This window comes from Mirounga angustirostris, unplaced genomic scaffold, assembly GCF_029215605.1.
Source record: "Mirounga angustirostris isolate CCGP_5_RB_7025 unplaced genomic scaffold, mMirAng1.0.hap1 SCAF_10, whole genome shotgun sequence".
Lineage (NCBI taxonomy): Eukaryota > Metazoa > Chordata > Mammalia > Carnivora > Phocidae > Mirounga > Mirounga angustirostris.
In genome coordinates this window covers 35,678,577-35,705,091 of record NW_026991718.1, presented here as the reverse complement: position 1 = coordinate 35,705,091, position 26,515 = coordinate 35,678,577, and the positions used below count along the sequence as shown (strand labels likewise).

At 43.2% G+C, this 26,515-nt stretch overlaps 1 protein-coding gene across 13 annotated transcripts in view; it reads right to left on the bottom strand.

The window, feature by feature from the left end:
• The window catches only part of BCL2L11 (BCL2 like 11), a 110,921-nt gene that overhangs the window by 78,220 nt on the left and 6,186 nt on the right, over positions 1-26,515 (bottom strand). The gene's annotated exons all lie outside the window — the stretch shown is intronic.

Sequence of the window (26,515 nt, the reverse complement as noted above, 5' to 3'; positions counted from 1 at the left end):
TCGTTTTTTTTTTTTTTTAAAGATTTTATTATTTATTTGACAGAGAGAGACACAGCGAGAGAGGGAACACAAGCAGGGGGAGTGGGAGAGGGAGAAGCAGGCTTCCCACGGAGCAGGGAGCCCGATGCGGGGCTCAATCCCAGGACCCTGGGATCATGACCTGAGCTGAAGGCAGACACTTAACTGACTGAGCCACCCAGGCGCCCGAATTTTATCGTTTTAAGTAAAACTGATGTTGATTCGTAGCTCTATAAAAGCACTTAAAAGCGCACTCTGAAAAAATAAACTGAGTTTTTACCAAGTCTTCTCAAAACTCTTGTCCTATCTTCTTTGCCCCCCAACCCCCACCCACAGGAATCCAACAATGACCCCACACAGAGAGGGAGTGCCTGAGAGAGGATGGGCACTGAGTGTTTGTGTGTACATGTGTGCACATGTATGTGCAAAGAAGAATGCACATGGATGCTCTCCAGAATTATCTGTGCTCTGTAAGCCAAGGGAAGATTCCTAAAGGAAGCCCTAGGGGAGAACGTGAAGGCCGACCACAGAGAAACTTCTAGGATAAGCCAGGCACGTCCCCTGAATACACCCCCCAACCACATAAAAATTACTTTGACTGTATCTTTGCCACACAAATAGTTCTATCATTACTCCATAAGAGCCTATTTTAAATGGCTAAAACTGGCAGGAAACAAAATTTCAGGGTAGATGTGATGCCAGGTGGTGATATAATAGTTCACCTCCTTCTTTGGGGTTTGCAGCGCTTTAAAGATTTAGTCTGTCAGAGGTATCCAATCATTACTATTCTTTTTATACTGTCAGCAATCAAGTGGTTTTTTTATCCCAACTTCAGAAGCTGTTAAAAAAAGTCAACTCATCCCTGAGAGAAAGGAAAGCTCTTTTCTTAGAACACCTACTACACCTCAGAGCCTGAAGGTTTGGTGCGAGTCATTTCATACCATCCTGCTAACCGGCCCCGCAGGGACATAGCTGCCCCATCCACAGGTGACCAGACCAGCAAGCAGGACACCGTGTGGCCACCTCAGAGCTACTGCCACACACCCCTTCTGGGCTTCATTCAGAGCCCCCACTTGTTTCTCACTCTACAAGGCTCTCCTGAAGAGTAATCTGCTCTCAGGGGTACCCGGCTGGCTCAGTAGGTGGAGCATGCGACTTGATCTTGGGGTTGGGAGTTCGAGCCCCAGGTTGTGCATACAATTTACTTAAAAATAAAATTTAAATTAAAAGAAGGGTAATCAGGGGCACCTGGGTGGCTCAGTCGGTTAAGCGTCTGCCTTCGGCTCAGGTCATGATCCCGGGGTCCTGGGATCAAGCCCCGCATCAGGCTCCCTGCTCAGCGGGGAGCCTGCTTCTCCTTCTCCCAGTCCCCCAGCTTGGGTTCCCTCTCTTGCTGTCTTTCTCTGTCAAATAAATAAATAAAATCTTAAAAAAAAAAAAAAGGGTAATCTGCTTTCAATCCTAGAGTCAGAAATGAAAAAAAATACCATTTATCAAAAAAAAAAATGTGTGAAATATAGACTGTGTGTCTTATAAAGATGGTAGACAGGTTAAAAACAACTGGCAAGTTAAAGAAGAAGTCAAACTCTCTATTTTCGCAGACGACATGATACTTTATGTGGAAAACCCAAAAGACTCCACCCCCAAGATACTAGAACTCATCCAGCAATTCAGTAATGTGGCAGGATACAAAATCAATGCACAGAAATCAGTTGCTTTCTTATACACTAACAACGCAACTGTAGAAAGAGAAATTGGAAGAAACGATTCCATTTACAATAGCACCAAAAACCATAAGATACCTCGGAGTAAACCTAACCAAAGAGGTAAAGGATCTATACTCTAGGACTACAAAACACTCATGAAAGAAATTGAAGAAGACACAAAAAGATGGAAAAATATCCCATGCTCATGGATCGGAAGAATAAACATTGTTAAAATGTCTATGCTACCCAGAGCAATCTATACCTTCAATGCCATCCCGATCAAAATTCCAATGACATTTTTCAAAGTGCTGGAACAAACAATCCTAAAATTTGTACGGAATCAGAAAAGACCCCGAATCGCCAAGGAGATGTTGAAAAAGAAAAACAAAGCTGGGGGCATCACGTTGCCCGATTTCAAGCTATATTACAAAGCTGTGATCACCAAGACAGCATGGTACTGGCCCAAAAACAGACATATGGACCAATGGAACAGAACGGAGAGCCCAGATATGGACCCCCAACTCTATGGTCAAATAATCTTTGACAAAGCAGGAAAAAACATGCAATGGAAAAAAGACAGTCTCTTCAATAAATGGTGCTGGGAATATTGGACAGCTACATGCAGAAGAATGAAACTCGACCATTCTCTAACACCATTCACAAAGATAAACTCAAAGTGGATGAAAGACCTCAATGTGAGACAGGAATCCATCCAAATCCTAGAGGAGAACATAGGCAGTAACCTCTTTGACATCGGCCACAGCAACTTCTTTCAAGATACATCTCCAAAAGCTAGTGAAACAAAAGCAAAAATGAACTTTTGGGACTTCATCAAGATAAAAAGCTTCTGCACAGCAAAGGAAACAGTCAACAAAACAAAGAGGCAACCCAAAGAATGGGAGAAGATATTTGCAAATGACACTATAGATAAAGGGCTGGTATCCAAGATCTATAAAGAACTTCTCAAATTCAACACCCAAAAAACAAATAATCAAGTCAAAAAGTGGACAGAAGAGATGAACAGACACTTCTCTGAAGAAGACATACAAATGGCTAACAGACACATGAAAAAATGTTCATCATCATTAGCCATCAGGGAAATCCAAATCAAAACCACACTGAGATACCACCTAACACCAGTCAGTATGGCAAAAATGGACAGGGAAAGAAACAACAAATGTTGGAGAGGTTGTGGAGAAAGGGGAACCCTCTTACACTGTTGGTGGGAATGCAAGTTGGTACAGCCACTTTGGAAAACAGTGTGGAGGTTCCTCAAAAATTTAAAAAAAGAGCTACCCTATGACCCAGCAATTGCACTCCTGGGTATTTACCCCAAAGACACAGATGTAGTGAAAAGAAGGGCCACATGCACCCCAATGTTCATAGCAGCAATGTCCGCAATAGCCAAACTGTGGAAAGAGCTGAGATGCCCTTCAACAGATGAATGGATAAAAAAGATGTGGTCCATATATACAATGGAATATTACTCAGCCATCAGAAAAGATGAATATCCAACTTTTACATCAACATGGATGGGACTGGAGGAGATTATGCTAAGTGAAATAAGTCAAGCAGAGAAAGTCAATTATCATATGGTTTCACTTATTTGTGGAACATAAGGACTAGCAGGGAGGACATTAGGAGAAGGAAAGGAAAAATGGGCGGGGGGAATTGGAGGGAGAGATGAACCATGACAGACTATGGACCTGAGAAACAAACAGGGTTTTAGAGGGGAGGGGGGTGGGGGAATTGGTTAGCCCGGTGATGGGTATTAAGGAGGGCACGTACTGCACGGAGCACTGGGTGTTATACGAAAACAATGGATCGTGGAACACTACCTCAAAAACTAATGATGTATTGTATGGTGACTAACATAACATAATAAAATTAAAAAATAATAAAAAAAATAAATAAAAAAAACACAACTGCCAAGTTACCCAGTGTTTAATCAATCAAGACATTCACTAATATACCCAACAAGTACGAATGCCCATGTGCCAGACACTGTTCTAGGAGGTGCTCTGGGTACAGCAACCAAACAGGCCAAGCCCTGCTCCTGTGGAGTTCACATCCTTGCGGGTTAACTTTCAACATTTAAATGTTAAGTTTCTCTGGACACGACACTACCTGTTTACACAGGTAAACTTTTTACCTGTTAGAACATGAAACAAAAATAACTCCCCCAGTTAATTTCCCCCAACTTGAAGATGAAGCCTACTGCATTCTACTTAATACCTTACTTTACTTACTATGCGTGTGGTTTGGAAGGTTCTGCCTGGCTTATGCTTGGGCTGGTAACTATCAAAGGAGTCAGTCTGTGTCAGAAGTTGGCTTATCATCCAACTAGCACCTAGTGAACATGTCAACCTAGCCAGCAGCTAAGAAGGAAATATGGAACCTTGGTGGCCAAACCCATCCTGTTCTTCTTAGAGATAAATGCTCTGCTGTAATTTAGTGAAGGATGCAAAGGAGGTAAGTAAAGGTTTCTTCTCTAGACAAGAACAGTTCGGTAGCTTAAATAAACGTACAGACACAGACATATTCCCAAAGTGTGTGGCAGTAAGACACAGGGTGGGAGTGTCTGTGGGAGGCCCAGGAGGCTGCCCACGCAGTTTCCTAGGCAACTCTGGTGCAGATGCTCCACAGACCAGACCCCGAGAACACTGAGCAACAGGCGAGAAACCTTGGGGACGTCCTGGAGTTTTAAGTAATCAAAGATAACGGATGAGACCCGGCTAAGCAGACACTGACTGGTCAGAACAACAGATTAGAGCTCTCTAAATGTACTGAGGTGTATTTTTGTTTAAGTTGACTTGGAGAGTAACAACACAATATAATCCAGTAATAACAACAGAAATTCACTTTCGCCAAGGAGACTGATCTGCCTGGACTACTCTTATACAGCATGTGTCACCATTTGGCTTTTGAAGAAACTGGGGCTTTTTGTTCTTGTTACTTAAATCTATAAAGCTAAAATGAATGACAATCATTCATCCTGCAATAAAACCTACCTAACATGTCCACAGAATAGACAATTATAAAGTAAGCTTATTTAAAAGTTCTATTTTGAATATTTTAAAAGGCATCCTATTCCTGTATTTTAAGAGAGTAGTCTTAATCTCAGTACAGTGAGTTTTTCAACATAAATTTCAAAGATTACTTCTGAAGTGACAAAAATATCTTCTCTCTTGGGGGTGGGGGAAGCTTAACTTCATCACTAGTTTAATCTTAGTGACTGTCCTATTTGGCCTCATGTCACATGAGAACCCACCAAAACAAAAGAATGGGGTCTGGCTGACCCTAGAGAATGAGTCTGTCAGCCCCAGGGTAGTGCTGGTCAAAGCTCAAATTCATCTGCTTAATTCTGTGCCACTGTCACCCAGAGTGTGAACCCACCACAACGGTGAAGGGTTCCACGGTCTGGTCTTCTAAAGGTGCACCTGAAGCAGGCGGGGCTCAGAGGCAGGGAATACTCAACACACCGGTCTACCCTCACTCTCATAATTCTACCCATATACTGACCCGACTACACCCATTATAATAATATAGTCCATCTATCGAAAAGATACTTTACATTTACATGTCTAGTAAGTATCAAGCACAAATATTTTACTTTCTATCTGCAATATGCTTCACAACCGTAAATGCGGAGACCTGATCAATAAAATGGGTCTCTATTTGAAACAAAAACTCTTATTACTAGTCAAGAAGATAAAAATTTTAACTTATAAGGCAATTTTACATGCACATAGAAAATTCCTCCAAGGGAAAATTCTGGGGAAGTGTCTTTTAGCCCATAAAAAAATGTAGTTTCCGCATTTAAGAAATCATGTCACTCCATAAGCCTGACACTAACACTTAGGGGAAAAAAAGCAGAATAAAATATATACTGATCTAAATGTAAAGCCACCCCACAGCAGTAACCTAAAGCCCACGGAAGGCCAGCTCCACTCCTGCAAGCACCAGCCTGGGTTGGGGGAACCTGCTAGGTCCAGACTGTCTAACCAAAGCCACTGATCAAAAATAATGCAACTGTGTCAGACACAGGCAATTCTGTCAAAGGTGTGAAATGTTAGCTGAATTTTCGTCAACGCTCGTAGAAACAATCTTTTGAGATCCAGAATTTCCTGGTGCCATTATCTCCTACAGAAAAAATACTGAGGTCTAATTAATTCATTTTTCTATACCAGGGTGGGGGAGGGGAGGGATGGAAAGGAGGACATTTTTTTTTTTTGAACTGTTTATCACAGTGGTTTTTTTTTTTAATTCTTATGTTAATCCCCATACCTTACATCATTAGTTTTAGATGAAGTGCTCCATGATTCATTGTTTGTGCACAACACCCAGTGCTCCATGCAGAATGTGCCCTCCTCAATACCCACCACCAGGCTAACCCATCCTCCCACTCCCCTCCCCTCCAGAACCCTGTTTGTTTTTCAGAGTCCATCGTCTCTCATGGTTCGTCTATCCCTCCGATTTCCTCCGCTTTATTCTTCCCCTCCCGCTACCTTCTTCTTTTTTTTTTCTTAACATATATTGCATTATTTGTTTCAGAGGTACAGATCTGAGATTCAACAGTCTTGCACAATTCACAGCGCTTACCAGAGCACATACCCTCCCCAGTGTCTATCACCCAGTCACCCCATCCCTCCCACCCCACCCCCCACTCCAGCAACCCTCAGTTTGTTTCCTGCAATTAAGAATTCCTCATATCAGTGAGATCATATGATACATGTCTTTCTCTGTTTGACTTATTTCACTCAACATAATACCCTCCAGTTCCATCCACGTCGTTGCAAATGGCAAGATCTCACTCCTTTTGATGGCTGCATAATATTCCATTGTTTATATATACCACATCTTCTTTATCCATTCATCTGTCGATGGACATCTTGGCTCTTTCCACAGTTTGGCTATTGTGGACATTGCTGCTATAAACATCGGGGTGCACGTACCCCTTTGGATCCCTACTTTTCTATCTTTGGGGTAAATACCCAGTAGTGCAATTGCTGGATCATATGGTAGCTCTATTTTCAACTTTTTGAGGAACCTCCATACAGTTTTCCAGAGTGGCTGCACCAGCTTGCATTCCCACCAACAGTGTAGGAGGGTTCCCCTTAAGGAGGACATTTTTTAACGTCAAAGAACTTTGAGTTACGAAAAGACGTGTGGTATTTAATTAACAGACTGTTCTGGTTCCGCTACAGAACATTTTCCAACCCATATGGTAATTTCAAATCTTAGAAGCTTAGCAATTGAAAAAAATTAATGTCGTGGTTAAGTGGCTGATAGTGAAATCAGGCTGGGGCTTTCAGAAAGGGCTTTCTGTAGCACGGTCAGCTAGGGTGGGAAAATGGGGGGAAAAAAGCAAACAAACAAACAAACAAACAAAAACCCCCTCGAGATTCTCAATTCATAGCTCAACATCAGCCTAACCAAACCTTCTGATTTCTCCTGAATGCCCACCTGCCCCCACCCCATTGTTACCAACAGCAGGTGTTAAAGGAATGGAGGTCCCATCACAACACCACTGCCACTGTTTCTACACCCAGCTGTCCTGCTCTGGGAGGGCGGTGACAAACGCCACCGTGTGCGGCGTGTATGTGCACCGGGGGCACCGTGTCCTACATGTGGGCTCACACGACTGCGGTCTCATGCCGAGCGACAGGACTGGGGCAGCTCTCACTGGCGAGGGGCGGCCACTCTTTTAGTTCCCTGCACGTCCGCACTGGCATTTCAAGTGCGGAACCAGACCAAATTAAAATTCATGGAAATACGTCACACTACTCTGTTTTCAGATGTTCAGTAATCCACGAATACTTAGGCAGAATCAAGATCAGATTTTAAAGTAGTCGGCATGAATTAAGCTCTGAATATGTATTCAACTCAGAGCTGAGAAAGGATTTTTCGGTCTCCGAACAGCTATGGAATGTAGGACTTTGATGACATGATCGTTTTTATTTTCAACACACGATGGATCATACTTAGACAAGCACACATTTTGCCTGGCACTTACCAGGGACTGTGGGGGCCCTTCCTCTCAACATCTCAGGGTCATCCATCTTTATTCTCCAAGGACAGTCTAATTTAACCAAAAACCATAAGGATCCTCTAAAGGACCATTTCTCAGTCGGCTCTGAAACCAGTGCTAAACCACTTCCAAAAGAGTATTCCAGAAATGTTCAGATGAAGCGCTGCCTTTGCAGGTGACCACTCTTAAGGGCAACATTCACTTGGGAAAATAAAAATTCTGGGCTGTCTATTCAACCCAATAGTCTCCTTATTTAAGTGAGTATCTTCAGAAATATCTTTATCAAGTCACAGCTATCCACAAGCTTACAAGAGGAAAAAGGACACAGCCAGCCGGCCTGCTATGGGTTCCTTAGGAAACCCACCTGAGTGATCAGGCCCACGTGCCCCAGGATTCCCAGTTAGCCATGGGGGCAAGAGCGACTGCCACTCTCGTAAGTTTCACTGCAGGAAATGCCATCAGAATCACCTTTAGAAACTCCACTGATTCTCGGAAATAAAATGAGCCAGAACCCAATTTCACCACGTGCATCCCCGCCCCCAGTCTGTGTCTCCCTTGCATCATTTTATTTGTTGATCAATCTTTTATCAATTGCACTGAGCCCCTGTAGGATCACGAGAGCAGTTAGAAATAAAACACAGAGATCGCAGTATCGGTGCTCAGAAAGTTCCTCCATCTGTTTTCCCCGGTACATGGCAATGTCAAGTCTGTACTTTATAAACAGCTGCTAGGAGACAGCACCCTCACAAATAATGAAGTTCAGGAGAGGAAGCCAGTGTTTTATACTTACTCCTTTCAGTGCGTGTTGTCCATGCTTTTATGTGGCCTTGAGTAAGGAAGTCAAAACAAGCTGCTTTGATCCACTTCCAGGCTGACCATTTGGAAACTGCCAGTAAACCACGGCTGTGAAGCTGGACAGAAGTCTGGAAACCAGCATACATCATCTTTCCCCTTCCACCATTACGCTTCTCACAATGAAATTTGAATCTAAGGCCTTAAGACCAATGTGCTATGATGCCTCTTCACTCACTGACTGTTCAACACCAGAAGACCTAGTTCCCCATTTCACCTGAGCTGCCCCCCACACACATGTTCACATCTTTACTAGAAGCCAGTGACAGGCCGGTAGCAAACCCAGACCAAGTTTCCAGGTCTCTGTCCAAGGACATACCTGCCAGCGCTCACTCACAGCAGAAGTCCAGCATCTTAGGCAGGTGGGAGACCTGGCACAGGGGCCATCCACAACATGAGGCCAGCTCGCCTGGCCTGCAAGCCCACTGCCTGGCGGGTGGCCTGCTTTTTCCTGAGGCAGGGTGGTCCTCACTGAAGGGCATTAGATGCTACAAAGTGCATCCTCATAGGGAATGGAAATGTCCCCCCTTCCAAGCCCCACCTCAATTTTGCTTCTGTCCCCTGGGCCTATAAAGACAATCTACAGTCCCTCTCCATCATTACCCCTCTTTTAATTTTTTTCTTTTTCTTTTGTTAAGTAGGCTCCACGTTCAGCGTGGAGCCCAACGTGGGGCCCAAATGCACAACCCTGATATCAAGACTTTGAACTGAGGTCAAGAGTCGGATGCTTAACCGACTGGGCCACCCAGGCTCCCCTCACCGCTCTTTTCAATTAAGGAAGCTGCCACCACCGCACGCCCCAAACCTGGTCCTGAACCAGCTCCTTCCATGTGCCTTTTATGGCAAGCAGTGGGAAGACCCACCATCACCATCCTGGTCCCCCCTGATGTGCTCCTGAAGTGTGTTGCTCTGAAGAGCGCGTGGTGGTCTGTACTAGGTCTGACGGGGGCAGGACACGGGACGCTACTTCTGCTCTTTCCTCTCCCACTGACCCTAGCTGCACCAAGTTGCTGAGACAGCTGCAGCTCTATTTCTATAGTCTTAAATTCCTTTCACAGGGTCACAGGGGATTTGGCTGTGCCATCTTATTTCGAAAAACAAATAAAAATAACCCCAGAACTAAGTACAGTCAAGTGAAGAGCAACTCTGAGCTTGCTTTAAGACAGAGGCATATACCCTATACCCCTTCTGCTGACAACTTCCTATTCAATTTATTCCACCATTTACTCCATCACAACTATAAAGAAAAAAAGTGCTTTTTAGAGGTCTTTTAAAAGTAAATATACAACTTCATACACTAATTCACTTAAGGCCATTCCTCAAGAATAAAGTGTTAAAAAATTGGAAGTTACTACCTTTCGGTAACTTATATGTTATACCTAGCTAAAAAGCTGATCTTGGTGAGGAAATGAAAATTTAAATCACAAATATAAAAGTGGTGGCCCGCGTTCGCGCTTTCCCCTGGAAAATAAAAAAAAGGAAAGAAAAATTCCTCACTACAGAGTAAGTGGGGCTTCCTTTATGAAATGGAATACCAGCAGCAGGAAACAAAAATCTCTTCTAATTCCCATTAAGGCCTTAAGATTACTGTATTTCATCTCCGTGATCGTGAAGACCAAGACTTGGGGCAAAAACAGTCTTGAGAAGCTACATCTTAAGCAGTTTTTCTTTTCTTTTTTATTATTTTTATAAAGATTTTTATTTATTTGACAGAGAGAAAGAGCCCAAGCCGGGGGAGCGGCAGGCAGAGGGAGAGGGAGAAGCAGACTCCCCCAGGAGCAAGGAGCCCTGGGATCATGACCTGAGCAGAAGGCAGATGCTTAACCAACTGAGCCACCCAGGTGCCCCTTAAGCAGTTTTTTAAAACATGCAAAAGTGTATCAATTTTATTTCCACAGTTGGAATTTATAATGGCCACCCACCAAATGAAGCACTAACCTGTTAACATAGATGTTATGGGCAGCGGTAACTCACAAGAAGTCTCAGGCGCACTGAAAGCTTCTCCCTTACGACGAATTCATGAAAGGCAGCTGCCTCTTTTTAAAGCACGTCATAAGAGAAGACAGACAAACTTGACACAATTCCAGACACTCTTCGGTGTAATCACAAAGACATAATCGTTGTGCTTACACATTTAATGGTTTACATATCTGTCCTTAAAACATCTATCTGTCACAGTCGGGCTGTGTGACTCCTCCCTAGAAATCTCACAAAGCTTGTGCGACTTCACTGAGCACAAGCACATTTAGGCTGCAGGCGGGTGTCCCACCTCTAAGGGACACAGGCGAACACATGCCCCATAGCCTTTTGTAGGAAACACAGTGATAAATAGAAATGTTGTAAGAATTAAATGTTGCATATACAATAAGGACACTGGAAAGCTCAAGCCAGTGGAGTAGTACAGTGCCTGGTCAATGAGAAACACGGGCTGAGGCTCAATTTCCTCCATCCCCTGACCAGCCTGTGCTACCATTCAAGACACTACCTAACCTTTGCACGACTCCGCAATTACAGGGGAGAAGGCCCAGGCACTGCCTGTCACCCATACAAATATGAGACAGGTAACCGGGCCACGTTCTTCCACACGGAAAAAGCATGGAAGCTGGAGTCACCACTGGCACAAGTCCAAGCGTAAGCTGTGTGGAATTCTGCCCTTAAAGACCATCAGGTCTGGTGGTTTGAAGGTCATTTATCTGTTCTGGTTCACACATGCTTCTTCCTCCCTACCAGTACGTATCACCCCTGCAGGGTGTGACAGACTGCTGGCCCAGCTCTGATGCCTCGCAGGTTCATAAACGGGGCAAAATGGTCTGGCTACCCCTGTACTCAGAAACCCTCTGTGCAATACAGATTCAACTGGGGTGGCTGTAATTCGGCGCGAGCCCTACCCCCACCCCACCCCACCCCACCCCACCCCACCCCACCCCACCCCGGCCCCTCCAGTCCTCTGACCACTACCGATGGCTGCAACACCCTTCTATATCAGGAGAGGACATTCGTGCCTCACCAGGTTGAGGGACAAGCCCCAGGGGCTGTAATGGGTCAGTGGGGGGATCAAGACTGGACTGGGTCACTTCCTGTAACTTTTCACGCCTATACTTCATGACATACTATCAGTAAAAAGGACTACAGAGAAAACACAGTTCTAAGCTTCCAATAAGCACAGTGGGAAAATTCAAGTGAAAAAAGGAGTTGTGGGTATTCCTAAGTTGCATTAAATATTACTTGAATTCGCATTAAATCTACAAATATTTGGGCTCCTGCCATTATGCATCAAACTGTTTTCTTAAATTGGTAAGTTGTTTTGACCAGTTCAGTAGAAGTTATGCTCAGGTGCTGGTAATATTGGGGTCTAAATGTAAATACATACTAACATAGCATATATCCAGAATTCATTTCTAGACTACTTTGTGTTAAAAAACTTCTCAAGAGGGGCACCTGGTGACTCAAGTCGGTTGAGCGTCTGACTCTTGGTTTTGGCTCAGGTCACAGTCTTGGGTCTCCCACTCAGTGGGGAGTCGGCTTCAGATTGTCTCTTTCCCTCTCCACCTGCCACTCTCCCCCCCCACCTGCCACTCTCCCTGCTCGCTCTCTCTCAAATAAAATCTTAAAAAAAAAAAAAACCTTCTCAAGAGATGGAAAAACGGAAAAAAACCCACAAGAAATCTATCAGTCTTTCTTCCAACACACTATTCCACAGAAAAGTAACTCTCTCAATAAACTAAGGTTGAGCAGCTCAACTCACCTCATACACCTTCACAGACACACATTTGTAAGAAACAAGTCCTTTTTGCTTAAGCCATCTTCTTTTACAAAGTCTCAAATTACTCACTGAATCTATAAACTGGTTATATCAAAACATTTCAGTAAATGGAATAGGAAGAACGCTCTGGTTCAGGATTCAGGAATGTGACATATTTTAGGGGGAGGAAAGTTCCCAGAGCAACTCATATAGTTAAGAATCATCACGTTGAACCTGTCTGAATTTGAACACATACCCTTCTTAGACTGAAATGACTGATTTTTCTTTTTACAAAATTTTAGCTTTAAAACCATTTTCACTCCTAAAGGTCATAAAATGATTGATTCTATTTTTTTTTTTAGGATTTTATTTATTTGACAGAGAGTGAGAGAGGGAACACAAGCAGGGGGAGTGGGAGAAGGAGAGACGCAGGCTTCCCGCTGAGCAGGGAGCCCAACGCGGGGCTGAATCCCAGGACCCCGGGATTATGACCTCAGCCGAAGGCAGACACTTAACCTACTGAGCCACCCAGGTGCCCCGATTCTATTTTTTTTAAACAAAATTTTAGCTTTAAAACCATCTTCACTTCTAAAGAAGGTCAGCAAAGCCCAAATTAAAGCATCAGTGCCAAAGGCCTGAGTTCCCACTTCCAACACCAGATGTGCCCTCAACCCGTTTCCAAATCCTGGAGTTCTGCTTCTCAAGGGGACATAACATCCCAGCTCTCAGGGCTGCCGGCACAATCCATGCAGTCAGCTGGCCTGTGTCCTCTTTGAGCGCAGATGCTGGAGAAGGGGAGACACGCTCAGGCTGTAACTCAAGCACAGAACCCCATCCTCACTCATGCCCGTGGGCACACACAGCCCAGGCAGACAGGAGCTGAGCCGAGAATGGCCCTCAGCAGGCCCTTCAGGGGCTGCTTCTCTCCATCACTGTCTGGCTGAGCCATAACTACTCACAGACCACAGGGATCTGCTCCAGGGCAGAGAAGAGAGGAAATACAAAGGGAATTTGGTTTCCCAGAGCACACGGGGGGATACCAACTCATTCTAATAAATACTGAAAACCACAAAGGCATGGACTCTTACAAATGGGGCTTAAACTTGTCCACCAGGGAAATGCTGTTTGTTCCGTTGGCATTGGTGACCTCATAGCACGTGAAGAAAAAGTTCCCAAGCATTCATGATTCACTCGTTCAGAAATGAAACCCCAAATTTAACAGATGGCTAAAGGAGCATAAATTCCTTCAAAGGAAAAAAAAAAAGCCATTTTAAAATTCTTCATTCTATTGAGGCAAGGAATATTTCTAATGTTAAACCAAAAAAGCAAAATACCTCATTTCAAAAAGGGCTGCTTAATATTTGACCACAGGAAAAAGTAGTAGTTCAGCCTGTGACTTATGTCTCAAGACCATTCTTTCTCCAAATACACACGCTGAACTATAGTCAAGTTTCTGCCAAATGCAATGGGCCATCTCTCACAGGTGTCCCCGACACAGGCCCAGCTCAGACACAGTGTGGTTTCCAGATGTCTCTCCATGGTCTACAGACTTGCCAATGAAGCCAAGGTTCTTTTTAGGGTGATGTGCAGGTTCACGGGCAGGTGAGGGGTGATTCAGACCTCCCCTCCCCACCCCCACCAGGCCAGTTTCTAGAAAAGATCTCTTTTGACTTGTTTGTTCTGGGCCCTGGGGGAGTTAGAATTATAGCAGCATTTCCAGATGAATTCACTTCCCTGTGAGTTTCCTATACTCCTGAGACAGCTCCTTTATACTTACTGACATGTCATGGCTCTAACAGGTTGTTGAGGAACAAGGAGAGATTAGCCACTGGGTTCCCACCAGATGCTTTTTTTTTTTTTTTTAAATTTTATTTATTTATTTGAAAGAGAGAGCATCAGCAGAAAGAGAGGGGCAGAGGGAGAGGGAGAAGCAGACTCCCTGCTGAGCAGGGAGCCCGATGTGGGGCTTGATCCCAGGACCCTGACATTATGACCTGAGCCGAAGGCAGACGCTTAACCAACTGAGCCACCCAGGCGCCCCTCACCAGCTGCTTTCTTATGTGGAAGCTCCCACAACCCAGAGGTGAGCACTTCTGTCTTCATTTGACAGATGAGAAAAGAAACTCAGACAGACTAGCAGGTCTGCTCAGGTCACTTGGTGGGTCTGCAGAACAGCTAGGATTCCACCTAGATCCTGTCCCAGACCTATGCGCAGCCCTGCAGGGAACACAGCAGCAGTCCACCCATGCCAAACAACCTGTAAGCCCACTGGATGGAGATGCTTCACAATAAAACACTCACTTCGCTAAATAAAAATCAGACCCCAGAAGAATATATTAGGCGGCTAATGTCTATCTGGAAATACTTCTGGTGATGGGTTGTGAGCTTGATCTTCCGGATGAAATCCTTTTTTTTTTTGAAGTTTTTTTAATTTATTGGAGAGAAAGAGAGAGTACGAGTGCGGGGGGGGGAGGGGGAGCAGGAGAGAGAGAAGCAGACTACCTGCTGAGCGGGGAGCCCAACACGGGGCTCAATCCCAGGACCCTGGGATCATGACCTGAGCCAAAGGCAGATGCTTAATGACTGAGCCACCCGGGTGCCCCTTCTGGATGAAATCTTTACCAACATAAGGGGCATGACACTTAATACTGAATCATATAAATAAGATGTACATGTCACAGTGACAAGCTGCTGGGCATGCCAAAAATGATTAAAATTAAAAGAAAATTTGACATACATGTACTATATATTAGATTTATTCTATTACAAATGCCAGTTATGATTTTGCAAACACAAAAAGAGGCACACGGAGAAGACTTGAAACTTGAATGCAAAATTATGCTTTTAACGTTTTGATATATATTCCTTCTAATCCTTCTGTTACACTTAACTTTTTGTAAACTTCTTCAACACCAATGTTTTTGCCTCCCATAAACTCATACGCTGAGCCTACTCTCCAGTGTGATGGTATCAGGAGATGGGGCCTTTAGAAAGTGATTAGAGCACCAGCGTGGAGCCTTCATGAACGGGATCAATGCCTTTGTTAAGAGGTCTCTCTCCATCATGTGAGGACACAGTGAGAAGGCAGTGATGTGTAAGTTTAGGAAGAGGGTCCTTCCCAGAACCTGGACATGCTCAGCACCCTAATCTCAGACTTCCAGCTTCCAGAAGTATGAGATCAATGATTCTTGGTTAAGTCACCCAGTCTGTGGTATTTTTGTTACAGCAGCAAAAACAGACTAAGACAGTAAGATGTCATCAACAATTTTGTAACCTTTTCTAACATAACTTTATGCCAGCAGCATTTTCCATGCCATTATTCTTCTTAACGTCATTAGGAAGACAGCACCATAGTCTGTCAAAAGGACGTGTAACAATTTAAGAGATTTTTCCCATACCATTAGGACAGTCAACAGTTTTTTTTGGCTGGGATAGTGCCAGGATGACCCCCCCTCCCACACATTTCTCCCAACATTCCCTGCAGAAGAAAGGAATGGCAGGCCGTCTGCTCTGAGCCCTCAGAGCAGGGTCTGAGGGTGAGTGGGTGGCGTGGTGCTTAGAGCCTGGAACATGGCATAGGGCCGAGTCCACAAGGTCTTATAGGACAGGCATTTGGTTTATGTCAACAGGACCTCCACAGAGAAGGAAAGCAGTCTTGGGTCACATGCCCCAGCACAGGTCCCAGCCACTGACCAAGCAGAACCACCAGAGGACACTGACCAGATGAGAAAGAAGCTAGACTTCTGTCACATGAGGAGTATGCTGAGAGACTGAGGCTGCCCCCACAGAGGAGGAGTGAAGACCAGTGAATTCTGGTGTGGGAGGTGGCGGCTGGGGCAGGGAGAGGGGGTGGTCCATGGGGAGTCCCCCCACCCCCAACACAGGCGGGACAACTGCAGACCAGGGGCATGAGAAGATCTGGGCACTGAGCAAGTGCTCCAATTCCTTGGTGTAAAAGGTCAGGAGGCAAGGTATCAGACTGCCTTCCATTCAGTTCTTTTTTTTTTTTTTTTTTTTAAGATTTTATTTATTTATTTGAGAGAGAGAGAATGAGAGAGAGCACATGAGAGGGGTGAGGGTCAGAGGGAGAAGCAGACTCCCTGCCGAGCAGGGAGCCCGATGTGGGACTCGATCCAGGGACTCCAGGATCATGACCTGAGCCGAAGGCAGTCGCTTAACCAACTGAGCCACCCAGGCGCCCCTTCCATTCAGTTCTTTGCACATCTTCAAATCTAACACCACAAATACCCTGACATATAAAACAACACAAACCAATGCACGATGAATCTCTTTTTCTGCCTCAGTCCAATCATGCAGGACTACGGGGCTTATTTTCTCTAATAAGAAGTTCCCCTATGGCATGTGGAATCTGACTGGGGTCACCCCTATGGTTTTCAGGCAGGACACGGGAGAGAAGTAGGGTGGACACCCCACGGGCTCACCACTGGGGGGTCACACACAAGGCAGTTACAAGAGACACTGCAGTTATCATCTGAAAACAGTGGCTAGGAGTACTGCTAAATCTCTTCCCAGTGTTAAAAGTCTATTATTCCAAAGAGTAAAAACAGCGGGTGAAAGAGGTGGTGGCTAAAATTCCAAGCAGTACTTTGTAGTCAGAGCCAATCAACACCCACCATAAATATTTAGTTAAAAGAAGACACAGACTTCTAATCCCACCAAGGTGAGGTCAACCTCAACACCCCCAGGTCCAGCCCTGTGCTACTAAAAACCCTAGAGAGGGCAAACAAACAAGAAAATGCTGACAGGGGAAAGAAGAGGTGCGCTGCTTGGGGACCCCGGGACTTGAGGAATGACATGGCCGAGAGGTGCCCTGCTTCCTCATTACTTTGCATACATCCTGGACAGGGCCCTGCGGAGTTCTCCAACTGTGTGGGTCTCCAACACCCGTGGAGAGAAAGCACTCCCAGGAAAGCCTGTTCTCCCAGCGAAAGCATGGGGGAAAGGTGGCCTCACAACAGATTCCCTTTTTGGCAGCACCTGCCCTGACCTAGCTGAACACCACATGCTGCAGGTTCAGCGTGGCCAGGCCAGAAGTTGGTTTTCCACCCATCCCCAGCTCGGTGGGCAGTGCTGGTGCTGGGGTTCCACCGCGGGGCTGTGGCAGCAGGCTAAGGGGGAGCTCATCTGCCAGCTTGCCCCTGGCAGAAGCAGGCAGAGCCAATCCCACTGCCCCGCCAGAACAGTGCTGGAGGAATCACGTTGGTAGCTATGTCTCATCCCCTGCCCAGTGGACGCAGATGATGCTGATCCCCCTCTCCCTTCCAGGGTAGCATTAGTGGGGCCCAAGCAGCAAGCTCACCCTTCAACCCCACTCAGCAGCAAGAAGGTGGCACAAAGCAGGGCTCGCTGCCACTTCATACACACACGTGCCCACATCCTCTATCAGCAGGCCGGGCAACAGGCTGAGCCCCCCCACCCCCCCGGGCCCCAAGCATCAGTGAGCAATGAGACAGAACAAGTCAAAGCCAATTAGCACACCACTTCCCCCACCCTGGTTGGGGGAAGGCCCAGTGGGGAGCTGAGCCTGCACATCCACCGGGCAGCAGTAAGACTGAGCGAGGTGGTAGGAGACAGGGCTAGTGGCCTGTAGGTTTTCCCCACCCCAGCCTCCTGTGTCCACAGGACCCAGGGGGTCACTGAGCCTCCACCCCCACTTGGCATCAAGGAGAATGATTGGGAACTCACACCCAGCATCATGAGGGTAACAGGGTGGTGGGAGGCAGGGCTGGTATTCCACCTCTCACCCGCACGCTGGTGTAAATGCAGGAGCCAAGAGGAGCTGAGCTTTAGCCTCCACCTTGCAGAAGCAAGGCTGAGTGTCAGCCTTCCACCACTTCCCCCTTCCAGGTGTCAGCAGGGGCTGGGGGGAACCAAGCATGCACCCCCCAAATGAACTCAATGAAGCCATGCAATTTGGTGCCTCATTTTTGCTGGAACAGCAAGGCCAAGGAGGAATGTGAACTTCCGCCTCACTGAGAAGAAGCAAGCAAAAATTTGAGAATTTAAAAGTTGTGAGTTACACGTAACAAGGCGGGGAAAAAGAAAACCGCACTGGCTGGGCTCAATAATCAGAGTGGGAATGACAGACGACAGAATCCGCGGACACACGGTTAGATCCACAGAATTTACTTGGTCCAAACAGAGAATACAGAATGAAAACTGAACAGAGTCTCAGGGATCTGTGAGACCACAACAAAAAGACATTCTTGTCATCACAGTCCCAAAAGAGAGGAGGGACTGAGAAAACAGTCAAAGATATAATGGCTGTAAACTTCCCAAACCTGGCACAAAACATAAAACCACAGATTTAAGAAGCTGAGTGAACCTCAAAAAGGAGAAACCCAAAGAAATCCAAGACTCATCATAATTAAACTTCTGGAAACTAAAAAACAAAGAAAAAAAACCTTGGAAGGCACCAGGCAGAAATGACACCAATACTTATGGGGGAACAACACTTGAAAGATGACAGACTTCTCATCTGGAGTAATGAAGGCCAGAAGGACGTGACAGGTCTTTTGAGTCCAGGAAAAAAACAAAACAAACAACTATCAACTGTGAATTCTATATCCACTGAAAATATCCTTTTGGAATGAAGGGAAAACAAAGACATTCTCAAACACAGGAACTAAGGCTTGTTGCTAGCAGGCCTATCATTTAGAAATGACTAAAGGAAGTCCTCTGAACACAAAGGAAATAATAACAGAAGACTTAGAACCACAGAAAGGAAAGAATATTGAAATGGGGAAAAGAGAGGAGGAAATATAGTAAACTCACCTATTTCTCATAAGCTTCTTAAATTATATTTGATGGATGAAGCAAAAAATATGACACCATCAGATATGGTGCTCAATGTATATAGAGGAAATGTTTAAGACAATTATATTTGAAAAGTGGGGCAGGTAAAGGGACCGAAAGGGATGTAAGGTGTCTACACTGCAGCTGAAATAAAAAAATCTTGATACCATCAATGCCAATAGATCATAACAAGTTATGTCTGTATATTGTAATACTTAGACAACCCCTAAGGAAATTGTTCTAAACAATGTATATTTAAAAACACCACAGGGGCACCTGGCCGTCTGTAGAGCATAGGACTCTTGATTTTGGGGTTGTGAGTTCAAGCTCCAAGATGCATGTGAAGTTTCCTTAAAAAATATATATATATACACATATGCTACAAATAAATCAGGATGGTAAAAGATGTTCAAATAACCCACAGTAAAGTTTAAACAAAGAAACCCAGAAACAGAGGAAACAGAGACAATATAAGAGCAGACTTAAGCCTTAACACAGTAACAATTATCTTAAATGTAAATGATCTAAATATACCATTTAGAAGACAGATTTGATGGAGTGGATAAAAAAGTATTATTTGAAGATATGCTGTATACCAAAACTTACCTCAAATACAACATTATTAGGCTGGAAGTAAATGAGTGGAAAAAGATATACCATGTAAAGACATACCATTATTATTATTTTTTACAAAAAGCAGGAGTGGCTATATTGACATCACATAGAGTAGACTCTAGAGCAATGATAAAAGATCATCCAACAGGAAGACATTAACAATTCAAAATGTGTAAACACCAAACAACTGTGCCTCAAAAATACATGAAGTAAAATCTGACAGATTTGAAAGGAGAAATAGAGCCATCATTATAGTTGGGGACTTCAACACCATTTGTCTAAGCAATTGACAGAACTACCAGAGAGAAAATCAGCAAGGATATAGGAGAACTGGCTAACACAATCAACCAATAAGATCTAATCGACACATATATAATGAACACTCCACACAACAGCAGAATACAGATATTTTTCAACACTTGTGGATCATTTACCAAAACAGACCTCAACAAATTTCAAAGTAAATAAAAACACATGAAAGTCAATGAAAATGAAAACATAATATACCTAGACATATGGGATGCAGTTAAAGCAGTAGTGAAGGGAAATTTATGGCACTAAATGCTTACAGTAGGAGAGAGGAAAGGTCTCAAAACGTTACTCCCAAGTTCCTACCTCAAGAAACTAGGAAAGACAAAATAAACATAAAGCAAACTAAAGAAAAGAAATAATAAACAATAAAACTGAAAACAGGAAAATAGAGAAAAATGAATGAAACAAAGTGCTGATTTTATTTTTTATTTTTTATTTTTTTTAAGATTTTATTTATTTGCGAGAGAGAGAATGAGAGACAGAGAGCATGAGAGGGAGGAGGGTCAGAGGGAGAAGCAGACTCCCTGCTGAGCAGGGAGCCCGATGCGGGACTCGATCCCGGGACTCCAGGATCATGACCTGAGCCGAAGGCAGTCGCTTAACCAACTGAGCCACCCAGGCACCCCCAAAGTGCTGATTTTAAAAAATGAAACCAATAAACCTCCAGAAAGACTGATAAGGATAAAAAAATAGGAAAACATAAATCATCAATATCTACAATGAAATGGGCTATCATAACAGATCTTGCACCCACTTAAAAAGACAAAAAGGAAACAATATAAATACTTTATACACTCATTATTCAACGATTTAGAAGCAATGGACCAATTGCTTGTGGTTGAAAATCACAAACTACTAAAATTTAACCAAGATGAAAGAGACAACCTGAATAGTCCTACAAAAACTGAATTTGTAATTTAAACTCCCCCCCCCCCCTCCAAAGAAAGAAATCGGTCTACATGGTCTCATTAGAGAATTCTACCAAGCATTTAAAGAATTAATACCAATTTTACACAATCTCTTCTGGAAAAGAAAGGAGGAGAGACCATCTCCCAACTCCCTGTTAAGGCCCTGATCAAAACCAGAACAGTCTAAAAAGAAAACAGATAAATAGCTCTCATGAACTTAGGCACAAATACCCTCAATAAAATATTAGCAAATTCAATCCAGGAATGTATGAAATGAACTACACCCTGATCAAGTAGGACTTATCCCAGGCATGCGAGATAGATTAACACTGAAAATCAATGTAACTTACCATATCAACAAATTAAAATAAGTAAATTCATACATTTACATATATAAAGTAACACAGAATAAACATTTTATAAAATCCAACACCTATTCCATTCATAATAAAAACTGTCAGCAAGGATGTCTGCTCTCACCACTCCCATTCAACATAACACTAGAAATTCTAGCCAGTGTAATAGGGCAAGAAAAAGAAAATGCACAGAGATCAGAAAGGAAGAAATAAAACTTCCTACATGCAGATAACATGTCTTCATAGAACTCCCAAGACATTTACAAAAAACTTCGTTAACTACTGAGTTCAGCAAGGCTCCAAGATACAAGAACACACAAACATGAACTGCATTTCTATATACTAAAAATGAATGTGTGGAAAATAAATTTAAAAATATAAAACCATTAATAATTGCTCCCAAGTGAATTAAGTCTAACAAAACATGTACAAGATCTGTACACTGAAAATTACGAAAAAATACTTGAACAGACATTATCTGTTTATGGACTGGAAGACTCAACTTAGTAAAGGTGCAAATTCTCCCCTAAATTGATCTAGAAGTTTAACACAATTCCTATGGAAACCCCAGCAAGGTTTTTGCAGGCACAGACAAGCTTATTCTAAAATATAGATGAAAAGGCACGGGACCCAGGTTAAAATAATTTTGGAAAAAAAATTAAGAAATAAAGTCTGAGGAATCACTGTATCCATTTCTATGGCCCAGTATGCAACTACAGTAATGAAGGCAGTGTGGTTGTGTGGTTTTGGCAGAGGGACAGATACATGGTTCAACAGAACACAAACGAGAATGCAGAAAAAGATCCACAAAAACATGCTGATTTTTAACAAAGGTGCAAAAACAATTACAGTTGACCCCTGAACAACAAGGTCCACTTATAGGTGGGTTTTTTTCAATAAATACAGTAGAATGCTGTAAATGTATTTCCTCTGCCTTAAGATTTTCTCAACAACCTTTTCTTTCCTCCAGCTTATTATAAGAATCCAGCATACAATACATATAACACACAAAATATGCGTTCATCAACAGTTTATTTGTTAAGGCTTCTAGTCAACAGCAGGCCATCAGTAGCCACAGTAGTTAAGCTTTGGGGGAGTCAAAAGTTATGCATGGATTTTCCACACACAGCGCCCCTCACCTCATGTTGTTCAAGGGCTAACAGTAGGTGGAAAAGGATAACAATTTCCATAAATGGTGCAGGACCAATTGGGTACCTATAGTCAAAAAGAATAGACTTTGATCTATACCTCACACCTTACACACAAATTAACTCAACATGAATCACAGATCCAAATGTAAAATGTGAAACTATAAAACTTTTATAAAAAAATGTGAAACTATAAAACTTTTAGCAAAAAAAAAGGCAAAAATCTTGGGACTTAAGGCTTGGTAAAGAGTTCTTAGATGACACCAAAAACATGATCCATAAAAGGAAAAGCTGATTAACTGGACTTCACTAAAATTTAAAACTTCTGCTCTATGAAAAGGATGAAAAGACAAGCTACAGAGTAGGAGAAAATATTTGCAAATCACTTATCTGACTTGAATCTAGAATGTGTGAAAGCTCTCAAAAAGAGTGAGAGAGTCAAAAACCCAATCAATCAATTGGAAAATGAGCAAAAGACAGAAAACAGCCACTTCACGGAGAAGGGTATACACATGCAAATGAACACGTGAAAATATATTCACCACCATTAGCCAGGAGGGAAATGCAGATGAAAACTACAATGAGGCGTGTGTCAGAATGACTAAAAACAAATAGTGATGACACCAAATGCTGGCTAAGACTTAGAAAAACCGGGCCCCTCATACATGTAGTAGATGGGAACATAAAATGGTACAGCCATTCTGGCAAACAGCACTTAAAAAAACTAAACTACCATATGATCCAACAACTGCACTTCTGGGAATGAAATCTCACATAAACGCAAAAACCTGCATGGGACTGTTCACGGCAGCAGTTTGTTGCCGTGGTGTGCCTCACGGCCCGTCACTGGGTGAGGAGGCTTGACCAGGAGGCCTGTACCCTCATTCTTCAACTGGCAGCTGCCAGAAGACGTGCCAGGGGATGCCGTATAACAAGCTGTGTGGGCTGGCTAGCCCTCCCCAAGTGTCTGCGGTGCCAGGCAGGCCCCCACCAGAGCTTGCCAACAACCCGAATGTCCTTCGACGGGTCAATCCACTGTGGTACATCACACCGTGGAAGTCTACTCAGCAATAAAATCCAAGCAATTACTGACATACACAACACCATGGGTGGATCTCCATGGAATTATGCTGGGCAAAAAAGCCAACCTCTAAAGGTCACATATGACGGAAGTGTAGATATGCACTACAGATGAGTGGTTGTCAGGGGGTGGGAGCAGAAGGGAGGGAGCTGTGGCTACAAAAAGGTAGCATGTGGGATCCCTGGGATGGAATTGTTCGGTATCTTGACTGTAATGGTGATCACACACATCTCCACATGTGATAAAGGACACAGTAGTAAATTACACTCACGTACACACAAAAGTGGAGTACATGTGGGACTGGTGAAATGTGAATAAGGTAGCTGGATTCTATCAGTGTCACTTCCAGGTTGTGATATTGTACTACTATGCAAGATGCTGCCACTGGGGGAAACTATATAAAGGGCATATAAGATCTCTTCCTTTTTTTTTTTTTTTTTTTTAAAGATTTTATTCTTAAATAATCTCTACACCCAATGTGGGGCTCCAACTCACAACCCCAAGATCAAGAGCTGTAAGTTCTTCCAACTGAGCCAGCCAGGCACCCCAGGATCTTTGCATTATTTCTTTCAACTGCATGTGAATCTATAATTATCTCAAAATAAAAACATATAAAATTTAAAACGGTCTACACAGCTATCAATTACTAAATTTTGTTTGGAACCAGTAAAAAAAAAAAAAAAAAAAAAAATCTTTCACTTTTCTCACTTTCTATCCCCACTCAGGACCTATAAAGTGGATTTGCTTCTCTTGGTGTCCAAACTAGTGAGCCTGGGCCTAGAAGCCAGAACTGGGTCTTAGTAAAGACTACCATCAGGTTCCCAGGCAGTCTTGAGATGCCTGAAGAACCAAACCACCCGACCTTCAACTTTTTCAAAGCCCACATGTACCATGGAGTTTTAAAAAAGTAAACCAAAACTGATGTTTATATTTGCCTAAAGAACGTTAGCTATCAACAAAGCTCATTTAAGATACTTACAAGATTAGGTTAATTATCTTCACTGTAAAGTCAACAAAAGCAATCAAAGGAGGAAGTTCCATGGAAATGGAACTTTGAGTGGGAAGAATAAGGTCTGGCTCGCTAAAACGCCACTGTACGTTCTAGCTCCCCCATCTGCAAGCAGCCCATCCATATAAAAACAATGTCAGCCACAGATCTAATCTGACCTTTTTCTAGAAGGAACACTTTAAAAAAAGTAAAGGGGCGCCTGGGTGGCTGTCATTAAGTGTCTGCCTTTGGCTCAGGTCATAATCCCGGGGTCCTGGGATCGAGCCCCACGCTGGGCTCCCTGCTTGGCGGGAAGCCTGCTTCTCCCTCTCCCACTCCCTGTGCTTGTGTTCCTGCTCTCGCTATCTCTCTGTCAAATAAATAAATAAAATCTTTAAAAAAATAAAAAAAATAAAAAAGGAAAAAAAATAGGTAAAATGAATATAAAAAATGTTTTATTTAATAGCCAACAAGCATATAAAAAGATACTCAACGTCACTCATTATCAGGGAAACAAAAATCAAAACTACAGTGAGAGATCAGTTCACACGATGGTTACTACCAAAAGAGAAGAAAATGTTGGTGAGGATGTGGAGAAATTGGAATCCTTGAACACTGTTGGTGGGAATATAAATTGGTGCAACCACTAGGGAAAATAGTATGGAGCTTCCTCGGAAAATTAAAAACAGAACTACCCTATGATCCAGTGATTCCCTGGCTACATATATATTCAAAAGAAATAAACGAAAAAATAATGAAAGTGTGATTTTGAGGAAATGTTTGCACATAACTGAAAGAAATGAAAGTATAATCTATGAGATGTTTGCACACTCATAGCCAAGAGATGGAAGAACCCAAGTGTCCACTGACAGATGAATCAATTAAAAAAGTGTGTTACATAAATACAGTGGAATATTATTCAGCTCTAAAAAGGAAGGAAAGGCTAATAATGATAAGGATGAACCCTGACATTACGCTAATTAAAAAAAATAGCCACGGAAAGATAAATACTGTCTAATTCCACTTACACGAGATATCTAAAACTGTCAAAATCATAGACACAGATAAAATGAAGGTTGCCGGGAGCTGGGAGGAGGGGAAATGGGGAGCTGACATTTAATGGGTATAGTGTTTCAGTTCTGTAAGATGGAAAGTTCTGGGAGTGGGGTGCACAACTCTGTGAATATGCTTAACACTACTGAAGCGTACAATTAGAAATGGTTAAGATGGTTAAATTTTAGGAATTTTTTTTTACTCCAATTAAAAATGTTTTTTATTTAACCCAATATATTCAAAATATCTCCACATATCATTAATATGAAAACGACAGAGATTTTACATTCTTTTTTATGTACTAAGTCTTCAAACTTCCGTGTGAGCGGACACTAACAAGCCCATCTCCATTTGGACTAGTTGCATCTTCAGTGCTCAGCACTTACCTGTGGCATCCCTACTGGGCTCGTGCTGAGCTAGACGTCACCTGTCACCCCCATATGACAAACCTTATAGTTAGATCCAAAAAACTAAAAATATTTTGGGGGTGGGGTAGCACAGAGGGTCTTTTTCTTGCTACCAGACTTTTTTTGAAATCTGATTTGTCCTCGGTTGGCTCTATGAAAGATTTATGGGCAAGACTTGAAACTCTGAACATCTCCTGAGCATCTCCTCTTTGTCAGACCCTGATTAGGTGGGTCTAAGATATCGTGCCTCTCCTCAGAGGGCTCACAATCTAAAAGGTGGGTCAGATAATTACCAGCTCCAAGAGGAGTATGCCAAGATGTGGAGGAATACAAAGAACAACACAACTCCTACCTATGAACTCTTATGTTCCAGGGAACAAATATAAAGTTTAAGTCATTTGACACGTGGAAGTTGTTAATTAACTAGCTTTCACCCTGTTCACAATATTCACCAGCACATTCTGACCTTTCTCAACGCTTAT